Source organism: Caretta caretta, chromosome 9 (genome assembly GCF_965140235.1).
Source record: "Caretta caretta isolate rCarCar2 chromosome 9, rCarCar1.hap1, whole genome shotgun sequence".
NCBI classification, from domain to species: Eukaryota; Metazoa; Chordata; order Testudines; family Cheloniidae; genus Caretta; species Caretta caretta.
The window spans coordinates 9373027-9387498 of NC_134214.1; the positions used below are offsets into that span (position 1 = coordinate 9373027).

The following is a 14472-nucleotide window of genomic DNA, read 5'->3' on the forward strand; positions in this document are numbered from 1 at the left end:
AATGAACTCTACCAGCTCCTCTCAAATTCTGCATTGCCAACCCCAGTTGTTCAAAAATCATGACTCGGGTCCTGAAACATCATGAAATTGGCTTAAAAATCCTGAGACTTTAAAAAAAAAAAAGATAGATTTGGGGTTCTTTTAATTTGCTTCCTGGTTTTTGAGTCTTTTAGGGTTCACATTTTCAAGCTTTTTCTCCACAAAACGGGAAAGAGAAACTTTTTCATTTTTAAATGAAAGTTGAGATTCTCCTGTAGTTGCCTGACTCCAGCAGCTGGGTATTTCAAGAAATTCACCAAATATTGCAAGACTCACAATAATATCACAGGCGTTGGTAACACCACACTTCACAGCTGGCGTGCAAACTTTGGAAACTTGTTGCATTTGAAAATATATGGCATGCAATCAGGAAGTGGAGAATATTGTGTTGAAACAGTTATAGATCAAAAGCAGATAATCTGTTTGCAGCTGCTCTCTGCAGTGAAACTGGGTCTGTTCAAGGCCCCTTCTTCCATAGAACTGTAAAGGACGTTGGTCTTGAAGATTAGAAATTGAAAAGCCAGCACATTGTATCTGCTTCCATTTATCGTTCCCATTATTATTTGACTGCACCAATTTTAGGTTCCGGGCCTGCCATATGTGCTGTATTGTTTGGCTGATCTTCCTGTAACGCTGGCATTTCCATTCCTGCTCTGTAGAGCTGGACCCCCCTGTGAGTCCACTTTGCAACATGGCAAAAATGGCCGTTTATTTGTAGAAGAGACAAATTGGAGTTGGAGGCATTGTGTTCATCATTAGATTATTCAGAGTTCCTTAATTAATGACAGCGTCTTCACATTTAGGATTATCCTCTGATCTCCTTATAGCTCCTGGACTTGTACTGGTGCTGTCCTTTTCTGCTATTCTTTTTCTTCCCTATAAGTCGGGGGGGGAACTTGCGCCTGAGAAGGAGCCAGAATGTACCTATGTACATTGCCAAAGAGCCACAGTAATACGTCAGCAGCCCCCCATTAGCTCCCCCCAGGGCTGGATTAAGACCTTTAGAGGTCCTAAGCACTGAAAAGATTATGGTGCCCCCCATATGTAATTCAAAATAAAAACAATACTATACCATAAAATAAAATTTTATTTTTCAAAATGACACAAAACTTAAATGTATGCTGAAATTAAAATAGCTTCTTTCTAGATTTTCTGATTGCAAAATTCTTGATAAGTTCATCGAAGCTGACTCAACGAAGCATGACCGCTTCCATACACGATAGGGAAAGTGAATCAAGTCCGTCCTGACACATTGTTGTTCTCTGAGGGTTTTTTATTCTTTTCAGCTGAGAAAAAGAGCGTTCTGCGGAGCAGTCACTAATCATCAATGTTAGAAAAATACATTGTGCGATCTCTACATTTGGAAATACACATTGTATTCCGTCTTTCAGTATTGTGTCAGGAAGATCAATGTGACTGAATTTCATTTGTCCTGTTTCATTAAACTTTGAGTGTGCATATAACAGTGGAACTGCTGTACTTCTGTACAGAGATTCATGTTCAAGTCAACAGGGTATGAGTCAACTAGCTTTTGGGAACCTTGTGAATATTGTTCGTCAGATAAGTCCCTATTGTTTAGAAAAGAAAATCTACTTGATACTACTTTGTACACTTCACTTCTCCTCTTCATATGAGCTTCAAGTGTATCAACTATAGCGTAGTAAGTAGATACGTGAAATTTGTCTCTAGGATTCAGTGCTGTTTCTGTTGCACTGCTATCATTTGCTTGTTTTTTTCCTGTTTTGCTTGCGGGACTGGGCTTCTTTGTAGTTAGTATCAGGCAAGATATCTTTTGATATGTCTTCAAATCTTTCAAAATCATTCCTCAAAGTGTGTAAGTGGTCTGCTAATGATTGACAGAGGTCTGCACATGTTTTCAAATCCAATTCTTTTTCTTGGAGAGCTTGACTTGTGTTGTAAAATTTCATTCCACATGGTCAACATGAATACAAACTCTGGTTCTTGCATCTTTTTGCAATGTTTTCTGCCTCTCATATAGTTTCTCCCTTTTGTGATTGGTCTTCAGCTATACTTTCTAATACGTCCACAATCTTTGAGTAGGACTCCAGAATGGCACTTGTTGCCACTGCATGTGCCTCCCAGTCCCAGCGACTATTAGAAAGAGATTTCAACACACGATCATTGCCCAAATATGTTTTAAGAACTGCCCATCGGTGTGTTGAGGCAGAGAAAAATGTATAAAGTAACTGGACTGTTGAGAAAAAACTTACTGCCACCGGACAACAATCAACAGTACCGTGGCCAACAAGATGGAGAGAGTGTGCAGCACATGGGATGAATATGGCATATTTGTTCTGTTCTAAATGCTCCTTTTTCATTCCTTGATAATGCCCTGACATGCTGGCAGCATTGTCATAAGATTGACCTCTGCACTTTGAGAAATCTATTTTGCAAACTTGGCACAGATAATGCAGTACTTGATTTGCCATTTCTTCACCAGTGTGGCTTTTCAAATTGAGGAATATTATAAGTTGTTCAACTGGTTTTCCATCTGTGGGAGACACATATCTTAGTACAATACTCAATTGATCAATATGTGAAAGATCAGGTGTAGAGTCGACAGATAAACTGAAGTACCCAGCAGTACTTATTTCATCCACGATAGCTGAACGAACTTTGTCATTCATTAGACCAATGAGTTCATCACATATTGTCTTGGATAGGTATGATGGGTTACCTTTGCCAGCATTCCCATGTTTTGAGATATGGCCTGCTAAAAATGGGTCAAACTGAGCCACAAGCTCCAACAATCCCAAGAAATTTCCATTCTGCAATGATCCAAATGTGTCATTTGATCCCCGGAAAGGCAGACCACGTTCAGCTAACGTTTGAATAACCGCTATAACATGCTGCAAGACATGTTGCCAGTATTCATGCTCCCCTTTAATTTGTTCTTCCAATTTTTGTGTCAATCCAAAGCCCTGTCTTCAATTTTAAATATATCAACATTAAATTTCTGTGAGTAGTGCTATTTTCATGTTGTTCAATTAAAACAGTATTCCGCCAGTCACTAAATCCATCTGCAGCAAACCGGGATGTTGAAGGTTTATATGCAAAAAGTTTGCAAACAAAACAGTACACAAGACCCTGTTGATGGTGAATACAGTAGCCATTCTCGAGTGTATTTCTCACCATTCGCTTTCATGCCGAAAAATATTTTTTGTGGACAATATCTTGTTTGTTTGCCATTGGTAAAAGTCTGACGTGATTTCTCAAATGGCCCAGTGTGGTGTTGACAGTCATTTGGTCCATGATCTATCCAGTAAGCTACATCGTCGGTACTGAAATCAACCCACATACCAGGATCTTTTCTCCTATTATTTACAGCATGAGCAGGTTCAGTCTCTGACACATCCACACCTTCTAGAACAATGTCTGTTTTACCACCAGGAGTAGGATGATCAGTTACAGTCTCTGACACATCCATATGTTCTGGAATGGTGTTTGTCTCACCAATAGAAGAAGGGTCAGTCTCTGAAACACCTAGCGGTTTTGGAACGATATCTGTGCTACTGAGAGAAGATGTTCGCTTTCAAAAATGATGTCAGCTTTGGAAGATTTTGGAAAATTTCACTAGTTTTTTGTTTCTTTTTTTCCGCCAGTTTACGTTTCTGTGCTCCACTTGGTTACATTTCATCCTGCCCCTTATCTCAGTTATCTGAACTTAAAAAAAAAATTACACGACGTACACTGTGTGTGTGTGTGTGTGTGTGTGTGTGTAATATAAAATAAATAAGAAAGGGGAAAAAAGAGTCAAGTACGTATAACTCAGAAGAATATGTCAATAATAAAACATAGATCCTGTCATTTATTGCAATAAATTTGATTTCCTTGCATTATTTCAATCCATGTTAGTAGGATGCCCCTCTGGTTTGGTGGGGATAAGTAATAAAAATAGAACAGAAAAATGGGGGAAGAGTGTGTAGTGGAGTATAAGGAAGTCTAACAAAGTTCTGATTTTTTCCCATGATGACTGCTTTGATGCTTTTTTTTTGAAATATCAAATTTTTTCCAAAAAAAATTTTTTTTTTTGGTGTCCTCTGCTTTGCTGGTGCCCTAAGCACGTGCTTAGTCTGCCTATTGGGTAATCCAGCCCTGGCTTCCCCCCGCCTGCCAGCAGCCCTGCTGATTACCGCCTCCCCCTCCTTTCCCATGCCTCCTGCGGCATGCAGGAGGCTCTGGGGGGAGGAGTGAGGGCATGGCAGGCTCAGGGAAGGGGGCAGGAAGGAGCCGGGACCTGGGGGGAAGGGGGAAAGTAGGGGCAGGGCCTGTGGCAGAGTCGGGGTTGAGCAGTGAGCACCCCTCCCCCTGGCACACTGGAAAGCTGGCACCTGTAGCTCCAGCCCCGGAGTTGTGGCTCCTTGCAGAGGCACCATATTAACTTCTGAAGAGCTGCATGCGGCTCTGGAGCCACAGGTTGGCCACCCCTGCTACAAGTAAAGGAAGATGCTTTAAGAGTTTTTACCATGGTTACAGGTCCCAGGGCGACACGTTCCAAGCCTGGGTTATGCTCCGAGAAATGACCTGGCAGAGCATTATGGCTCGAACCTCCCCACAAAAATCGAATAGAAAAAGACGTGTGTTGTGTTACGTTTACTCAACCCATGCCAGTTTGCATTAACCATTTCAGTCCCATCTGCTAGGGGACAGAAATGGCATCTCCACTGCGACCTCATGTACTGGGCACTCCCTCCGCACTTATGAAGATCAGCGTGGCCCATTGCACTGAAGCTGTGTTGAGGGCTTGACACCAAGCAGCTGTTTAGGAGCCTGTTTTGCGTCAAGTTGTCTTCAGCTGCATGTTTCAGAGTTCATCAGGTTGGCCAGAGAGACATCACAGTAGCAACAACACTCTGCGCTGAACGTTATGACCCCTTCCGAATGAGGCTGAGAAACGAGAGCGATGGCAAACAATGAAGTAATGATTGGGCCTGAGTGTTCTGTTCCCAGCTCTGAGACATTCGCTCGGACCTTGAGTGAGTCACTTGGCTTTTCTGTGCCTCAGTGTCCCCATCTGAGAAGTGGGGCTAATGTAACTTACCCACCTTCATAAATCTTCTGATGAGAAGTGCTAAGTGGCTAGCATCAGACTGCAGCGCTAATAAGCAGAACATTGGTATTGATGTATTTGTATTGTGGTAGCACTTTGGACTCCCGGTCCACCACGAAGGCTCCTTTGTACAAGTGCTGCACAAACACAGCACAAAAAGATGATCCTGGCCTGGCCCCCAAAGAATTTATGCTTCTGCCACCATGGCCTATTTATTCTTTTTTGCTGCCACTGCTTCCCCCAGCAAAGATTGTACTCTGGAAGAGCAGCTGTTACTTGCTTTTTTCCCCCTGGAACTGCTGCACAGAGTTCAGTGACGATAAAGGGTCGTGAATCTGCATGCCATTAGCATCCATAAAGAGCTGGTCTGCCTTCAGGTAGGGTTGCTGTTTCTGCGGAGATGGGGAGTAGGTGAGGGGAACGCACCACAGAGGAGCTGGAGGGGGTATTCTGTAAAGAAACAGGTCGTGTAGAGACAGCATGATGCCCAAGGAATGAGCTGATGGGAGAAGTGAAAGACAGGCCAAGAGATTTCAAAACACATACACATTTTCTCTCTTTAGAAGCCTCTGCTTCCATGATGATGCGATCAGGACAGAGTGCAGGTTTGGGCATCTGTAACTCATGAGTTTGACACCTGCCTGCATTCCTCAGTTGCCTGCATTCCTACTTTGTGCCTCAGTTACTCTATCTGTAAAATGGGAATCAGACCTGCCTAGCACCCAGGACTAATTAGTTAATGCTCAGTTAGCACTCTGAGAATGTTAAGTGCCGTTGTTGTGTGCAGGTTGACTTAAACAACGTATGCTAGGGCATGACAGTAATAACCTAAATACTGTACTAAGAGCATGATAAGCAGGAGGGTTTTGGACCATGATTGCAGAATCCTCTTGTAGCTTTTGTATTCATTATTCTGTTTATTGTGCATAGGTGCTCCAGTCATGGGCCATGACCGCAGGGTGCTAGGTGCTGTACAAAGAGAACAAAAAGACAGTCCCTGTCCACAGAGTGCAAGTGTTGGAATGCAGTACCCAACGCTATTGGCCTGATTTGCAGAGGGAGTGAGCAAGCCTAGATACCACTGAAGTCAATAAGATGGCAGGTGGTTAGGTGTTGTGTGTGGGTTTGCTCCCTATATCTTGTTTTTAGTGGGACAATTGTGGGTGACCTGGGTGGGAACCGGAAGTCCTGTATCTGAACCACTGCTGGCTTCCTCCTGCTCTTCTCATCATTGTAGGGTGGTAGAGAAAACGCCCCCACGCTCTTGCTTTTGAGTGGGTTTTTTGGTGACATTTTCTCAATCCTTTCTCAGGATAGCTAGTCAGCACTTCCCCAACACTAAGCAAAATCCTTCATCAGAACTGAAGGAAGACATGAGAGTTGATCGGGAGAGATGTTGCTGGAATATCACAGAAATAAAATCCCAGAGCTGCCGTTTTGCTGTTTAATAAAAGATGTTACTCAATACATTTTTATAATACAGTAATAGTCAGTTGATTGATTTGAGGTTCAGACCCCCCCCCAACAGGTTGTCTCCCACTTCCTAGATTTTGATCACCTTTTACGTAAATATACCTTCATTGTCTCTGGCTGACAACCAGGCTGGCCAGACAAGCAAATACCCATTCCTTTGTCTAGGGTGGACTGTGCTTATGCATTGCTTGCTAATCACACTTTAGGAACATATTTCTAGCATATATTCATCTCTTTGTACGCACCTCGTACATATATCATGCAAGAATATTAATAAACAGTGAGTCATTAGTTCTCCAGTGATCTCATTATATACACACCCAAAAGGTGGCATGTAATACAAGTTTGTTAGGTGTAGTGAGTGTGCCAGGCCTGACAAGAGTTGCAGACATAGTCGTGAACCACTAGTGGGCCTCTGTCACACTGGTCTCTGGAGAATCCAGTTTGAACAAGTATACACGTACCTCTCCAGGCTTTTTACAACCCCAGGGAATTTGCCTAATTACCACCCCCCCCCCCCACACACACACATGCTGTTCTTAGTTCCTGGAGAGCTGTGGTCGCCCAACTCCACACAATTACATAAACCTAATACAGTGAGATCTCCCAAAGACATTGCAGGAAATTGCCATTTGTGTCACAGGCACCACCTCCTCCTCTGGCTGTTTTGTGCTGAGTTAGTTGCCTGCCTAACTCATTCCCTCAAGAAATGACTTAGATCCCCAACTCCAGGAGAGGGGTTCCCAGTTGTGGATTGTAAGCACAGATAGGTGGCCCCCTCCAGCCTGGAATTACTCAGAGAGGGGTGGGGCTTAGGACACACCCCTCTACTCAGCATCTCCCATTGGCTATTTTAAACAGTTCCTTCACTAGCCAGCTGGCTGTGGAAGACTATCTGTCTCTCCTCATTCATTCGATAGGGAGCCTAACTCAGGCTTTGTGGATTGCATTGCTGTTCCAGTGAATTTTTTTCCTAGGTATCTAAAAGTTAGGCATAGCAATACTGAAGTCCCTCTGTGGATCTGAGCCTGAAAGACTAGTCACTCTCTCCAGGAGGAAATCCCATCTTAATGAGACCAGGCTGTTGGAGTTTCATTGAGTCCTTTTTGAAAACCCTCCTCCTCTTTCAGTGGTTAATTGAGGCTCCTTTCATCCCGAGCTGCCCAGTGCCTTCATGAGGATGTTCATTACTGGAGGAGGGTGGTTGTTTGATGTGTTAACAGGGAGATTGAAATCTGCAGCAGCTGTGTAAGCACAAAATGTGTCTAAAGCCACAGAGCATTTAGTCACGGACTCTTTCTAGTTTCCTGCCTTTCAAGTTACTACTTGTTTTTCTTGATTTGTGTGTGTTCAACATTTTTAATTTAAAAGGCTACAATAAGATGGCAAATCTCAATTTGTTTCCGATCAGATCCCAGGGGAGCAGAAATGAATATAATAAAAAAAATCATGAAAAGTGCTAGGGTCCCAAAGCAAGGTGTGAACCAATTGGTTCTTCTACCACTGAAATGGAGCCACCTCTGCGTTGAAATACAGCAGCTGTTCAACAATAGCTCACCAAGGACTAGAGAATGGCAATGAAAATGATGGAGTCTTGGCTTGACTTCCATATGAGGAGAGATTCAACAGATTAGTACTACTGACTGTAGGAGGGGGAAGAGTAAGAGGAGAAACCATGAATGTAAATCTGGGTGAGATACGAAAAAGCCTTTGAGTGCTTCTGGTTTTCTTTCCATCCCTTAATACAAGAACAAAAAATAATTCAGTTAAATTAAAAGGCAACCCCTTCAACATGGCTGGAAGGAAACAACTGTTAATGTTTTGTTAACCTGTGGAATTCGCTGCCCCTGGATATTAGCACCCCTATTCCAGCTTTGCCCATACTGTGTGCGCAAGTACATTGTAAGCAATTTTGGAGTAAGGTGCTCAGATAACATGGTGATGAGCATGATACAAGATCAGAGAGTGTCGTCTTGTGTCATCTGTACTGTGCCAAGCCCACCTCTTTAGTCCAGCTTCACGTTTTTCCCCTCTCCCCTTCATCCCACCAGCATTCTCAGCCTTGCCTGCCCATTTAGCTGCTTGTGCAGTCACCTCTATCTCTCTTCCACATGCCACCATATGCATGGTACAACTTCCCGACTCATCTGTAAGTCCCCTACCTTGCCCACATCCAAGTCCCCCTTAAGGACCGGCTCCTGCCATGCTGCTTAGAGTCAATCTAGTTGACCAATATAAGAATTGCCTATTGTTCCTCTTCCCTGTCAACCTCTGTCTGCAGAGCTAGCTGTGGTGAGACTGTGACGTCCAAGCAGGGACCATCCCCGCTTGAATGTTTGGAAAGCATCTAGGGCATTGTGGGTGTTACCATAACTAAATGAATGGGCAAGCCCACCTATTGCAGTGCAGTACCTCCGGTACATTTAGACTGCCCGTATGTTCTGTCCGTTGCATGAACTTTTTGATTCCCTTCATAACTGGATTTTTTTCAAGGGCATACGAAACAGCCTTCAGCAGGCAAAGAGATGTTGACGAAGAGTTTTAGCCAAGAAATTTCAGCAAAAAACCCTTGCAGAAGTGGCCTCTCATTCCTATTCAGAAGTCTATTTCTGCTTATTTGGTTTTAATGGAGGGAGGCTGCTGAGTTCAGCTAATTTGTGAGAACTGTTGAGTCATTGGTTTGGATGCGTCCTGCTCTCAGGCTGGAATGATACACCTTTGCTTTGGCTTGTGTTGGGTCTCTGAGGCACAGGGATATATATGTGCCCGAGACTCTGCTTACCAGAACTCTGTTTACACTCTTAATTATGAAGGGCTCTATCATCCCCTCAGCTCCAGGAGTGGTAGAGACCCAGATCAGGAGGACTCACGCTCAGGGATGGGGGTGCAGAATGCTTCATAGGGCTTGTTCTGTGGCCTCTTGCCTCAAACCCATGCAAGTCACAGGTGTGCACTGGGTCAGAGGTAGGAGGGATGGCGAATCTGTGGCATCTTCTCAGGTCTATGGGGATCATGCATGGTAAGGTTATGCTGACCCTGTATGTGCAAGGAGATTTCCAGTAATGGTTTCACAATAAGAGGCTTGGCTTAGATGGTGGAAACATCACTGCATGGGGGTTGAGGCACATGAGTAAACAGAGGGGCTCAGTGCCTGGCCACAGGTCACACACTAAGCACAGTCAGTACACTACACTGTTGACACCCAGAATGACACTGCTGCAAAACTGGGTGATAAAGCAACTGAATCTGCTAGAAACAACTAGATGATAATAGTTAAAATATCGGGATTGAAACTGGTGTCTGTAACCCTAGACATTTACAATGTAGCTACTCTTCTGTTGTTTATTGCTTGCACTGTGTGTGTGTGTGTGTCATGACACGGATACCCACAAAAATAAACTAGAGAGTTTTAAATTTGGGTCTAGATCCTCAGATGGTGTTAATCATTGTTGTCAATGGAGCTGGCGTGATTTACACCAGTTGATCTGGCCCTTTGACAAAAAATGTTCTGAGGTTTTTTTTGTTTTTGTTTTTTGTATTGTGGATCTTTTATCTGTGAAACAAACCACTAAAGAACAAGCAATGTTCTTCTTAAATACACTGAGTTAGAGGATGTAAATTGCTGTAGCTCTGTTTGAAGTTGCTCAAACTCTGATGATTTACATCAGCGGAGAACCTGGCCCATTAGGATCCAAACATCCAATGGCAGAGATGCACGGTGAAATGGTCCTTATTAAATTATTCAAAGGATGAATGTCTAGTGACACTTACCTTCTGATTTCATCATCTAGATTTGTGACTCTTACTGGTCTCCAAGTATTTTTGGGATTAACAGGAATTGCTTGCGGGCTGCTTTGCTGAGGTTTCTAGTTCCTTTTTGAAGGATTTAATGGTCTGCAAAATTCAAAGCCATTTCAGTTTACTGGAGTCATTCTGAAAGATTAGCCACTAAATTCACTTGCAATATAGGGGTTAACCCTCTGATGCTTTGGCCCGACCTGTCATTTCCTCTCCACGCCTGTCATTACAGGCTGGGCTCTGGGGGGCAGGAAAATGCTAGAGTGTACAATGATCCATGATCTGATGCATTTTTTAGCCAACAACTAACAATTCATAGGTGGCATCTGGCGTAGAATTTGTAACTATTCAGTGCTCCATAGAGTGAGTGAGTAACTCCTACTAGCGGAGGAGACTACAGCATTTCAGAAGAAGTTATATGTTCTGTCCAATAGAGGGCAGTGGTCTACACAAAGCATTCATCACGTGTTTTCCCCTAACACACTTAGGGCATGTTTCAACTATAGCCTTAAGTTGACCTATGTTGGGTGGTTCGTGTTCTCACTGGGAGCACTTCCACTGACTGAAGAGGGGCAGTGTGAGGGGCCTCTCATGGAGGTGTAGTTATGATGGCGTAGTATTGGACTTACATTGGCAGGACAAAGCTGTACTGTGTACAGTGATGTAATTAGGTTGACGTAAGCTGCCTTTTTTCAACTAACTGTGTAGACCAGGCCTTAGACTTCTCCTCTGTGTGAGTATTTTGGGGTTCACGTAGATCAGCCTAACCACTGGAACTGCATACTGGGTACATAGACTTGACTGTAGTCTATTAACTGCATGCAAGTAGCATTCGGACTAGACCTTAGTACCTGTAGCTCTAACAGAGCCTCTTACCCAGGGAGCAACGGGTCCCTTTTAGTCTGAAGCTGATATGCAAAAGCTTGATATAAATTCACCAACCAGTGGAGGGCAGTATTTCACATAGACAGAAGCCGGTATATCACTACGTGTTCATGTCATGTCTTTCGCACACTATTTAAGGAAAAAATTAGGAAGAAAATTAATGCAGTAACATAACATTTGTCTTGCCTTGTTTTCTTGTGCTCCCTTTATTGGTCTTTATCGACCTGTTGTCTTTGACTGTGGACTCTTTGGGGCAGAGACAATCTTTTTGATTTGCATATAAACAGTGGGGCTCTGCTTCATGATTTGGGGCCCTTAGGCGCCAGTACTGTATCAGTAACATATAATAAAACCCAGTTAATGATGATTTATCTGTGGTATTGTAATGACGCCCAGCCTGCGTCTGCCTGTGGGGACTGAACCTGTGAATTCTGGATCTAAAAGCAGGCTTCTCTGCAATTTAAGCTAAAGAATCCACTCCAACAGCATGGAGGCAGTCGCAGACTCAAATCTCTGTCCTAGGCACCAGAGGGGGACAAAGAGCCATGCTGCGTTATGGGTTATGTAGAGTACATAGTGCCCCTCATCAAAAGGAACTCTACGGTAGCGAGAGCTTTGTGTCTGTTTGTAAAGCGAAAGCCTTGGCAATTAAACTGCTCCTAAAGTAATAACATTGTCATTCAGTCGATCGGTATCAATACATTGGCCCTGATCACGCCATTGCTTAAGCATCAGAATAATTTTACTTACAAGTGAACTTATGCATGGGGTTAAATGTTTGTAGGATCAGGGACATTGTTAATTCAACTGATGCTTTGAAATGGTTAGCCCTGGTCTACACTACAGAGCTAGGTCAACGCAAGGCAACTTACGTCTGCCTAACTCTGTAAGTGTCTACACTAAGTTTTCACTCCCACCAACGTAAATCGCCCTCTACATTGACTTAAAACTCCACCTCCACGAGAGGCTTAGAGTCAATGTCGATGTAATTAGGTTGACGCCGTGTCAGTGTAGACGCTGCATGCTCACGTCGACCGTTGCTGGCTTTCAAAAGCCATCCCACAGCGACGGTTCAATTCGTGCACGTGCTCCTGCTGAGAACGTGCACCACGGACACAAGGAGAAAAGTGTAGACATGCACAAGCCATGTCATTTCTGTGGTGGCCATATGCCAATGTAAGTTAGGTTGACTTCATTTTGTAGTGTAGAGATGCCGTTATTTAAATAATAAAAGTGCAGTACTACAGTGATGTAGTTAGAACATCAGCTACTGCTCTGTAACTGCAGCTGCAGCCTCACGCCCTGTAATAGCACTGTTGAAATCCATGGTATTTTGGGGTCATTGTAGGAAATTTTTTTGTCTGTTTGTTAATGATGCCCCCATCAAATTGTTTATACTAAATCCATTGAGTAAAGGCTCAGTTTATTCTGTGTCGGTATTTATACTTCTCATCCCCGTAGTAGCTCAGTGCCTTTCAGCCTCTCTAAACATCCAAATTCTGAGTCAGGTGGGAATAAGAAGCCCAATTGTGCCTCTCGGTGGCGTGAGGGTTAACAATTGGGTATTGTGTAGGTCAAACCCCCAGGCAGTTTGTGTCACTAGGTTAGGAAGCACTTTATGTGATCTCCTTCTCTGAGTGTACACCAAGCAGCCAGCAGTCCCGTTACAATCCAGGACAGATCTGCCCTCCACAGAGGCTGATTCTCTCCTCTGCCTAATGTGAACTCATTACTACAGAGGGACTGCAAAGCAGCCAGCCAGCCAGCTGTGAGATGAGGCAGGCGCATGGTTGTATGTGAGATTCTCCAATGGGGAGGCGTCCCTTTTTCAGCCTTTTAAACGGACTTAAGAATTGAGATGGTGGGGGCAGCTTGGAGCTGAAGATCCCAAGAAGGGCGGCTGGATCTCTTCAGGCAGACAGGTTGGCTTTGTGTGATCCCACTTACTGTGTCGTGTTACTGAGGCATATATAAAAGGCACTGCAGGCTGCTGCTGCTAGGGCTCATCGTTGTGTCATATAATGGCAGGAACAAGGAAATATTTCAGAGGCAGCAGCAAATCATTCCCTCTGCTCGCCGGCTGGAAGGCTGCCTTGTGCAGGAATCCTTTTTTAAAAATGGTTATAAAACCATGATGCTTTATGGGAAGATAAAGAGCTAATCTGGCAGTTGGGGATCCCTAAAGATTTCATTCCATCTGCAAAACAATCTGCTGGTGAGGTTCAGGAGTGATGTGCAAGGACTCCTGCCGTCCAGTCTGTTGTTACTCCTGAATGACTGGCGTGCCAAAGTAATATAGCAAATATAATAGGCATTATGCATTTATTGCTAGCTTTGGAGTCTGCCGGATACCATTTGTCATTCACAATGGACTTTAAGAAGCCGGTGTTGAAATATGAAGCCTCCTTTTGTTGCATCCTGTTTACAGAGCAGGGAGTTTTTAAAGTGTTCCCTCTATCCCGCATTGCTGTGTAGCTAGAATTTTAGGCAAGATGGTAAAATAAACCTGGCTCAGGGGAAAGAATTTGTTTAAAAACCATAAAGAAATGTATGTTTGTCTAGGGACCAGATTCTGATCTCAGTTACAGTGCTTTAAATCTGGAGTAAATCCACTGACGGTGTAACTGAGACGAGACCCTGGTCTCTAATGTCTTTGCAATTAGGAAAGTTTCTGCTAGTTAGAGGTTTGTTTGAACTTTGTGAAACCGACTGAATTCTCCATTTCAGACTAACTCCTATTTTATTTTGCCAAAAGACATTGAAATGGTGTGGGTGTGGGTTTCTTTTTTGGGGTACTTCACAATATAAAGATGTTCATAATAAGCATAATGTAAGTTTCCTGCATTCTTTACAGATACAGCCTTGTATGATCTTTTTACACCACTCTTGGTCATGATTAGAAGCATCTGCATCACAAAGCAAAGAGTTTGAAAGAACCTAAAACTTGAACAATGAATACGTACACGGACACAATTAATTTGCCTCCATAATCTGCAATAATTTGTATACCGCTATCGCAAATCTTTTCTGAATTGTGTTGTTATAGGACTAATCTAAGACTCCAGATGCATATTTAAGTTCATATGGCATGCTGGCCCAAATTCAGAAGCTAAATATTTTTGCAAGTCTTAAAGACACAAACTCTCTAGCAAAAAAGGAATCTGACTAATTTTCACTTTTTTTCCAGCAGCCTCCTGAGCACGGAG

At 43.3% G+C, this 14472-nt stretch overlaps 1 protein-coding gene across 2 annotated transcripts in view; it reads left to right on the top strand.

Moving 5' to 3' along the window:
* MCF2L2 (MCF.2 cell line derived transforming sequence-like 2) overlaps positions 1-14472 on the top strand; it is a 317075-nt gene that overhangs the window by 51658 nt on the left and 250945 nt on the right. Inside the window, exon 1 of one of the 2 annotated variants that reach the window (XM_048863066.2) lies at positions 12997-13188. The exons of the other annotated variant lie outside the window; for it this stretch is intronic. The gene's annotated coding sequence lies outside the window, so the exon portion shown is untranslated. Of the gene's footprint in view, positions 1-12996; positions 13189-14472 lie in introns of those variants that run through there. 2 annotated transcript variants of the gene reach the window in all.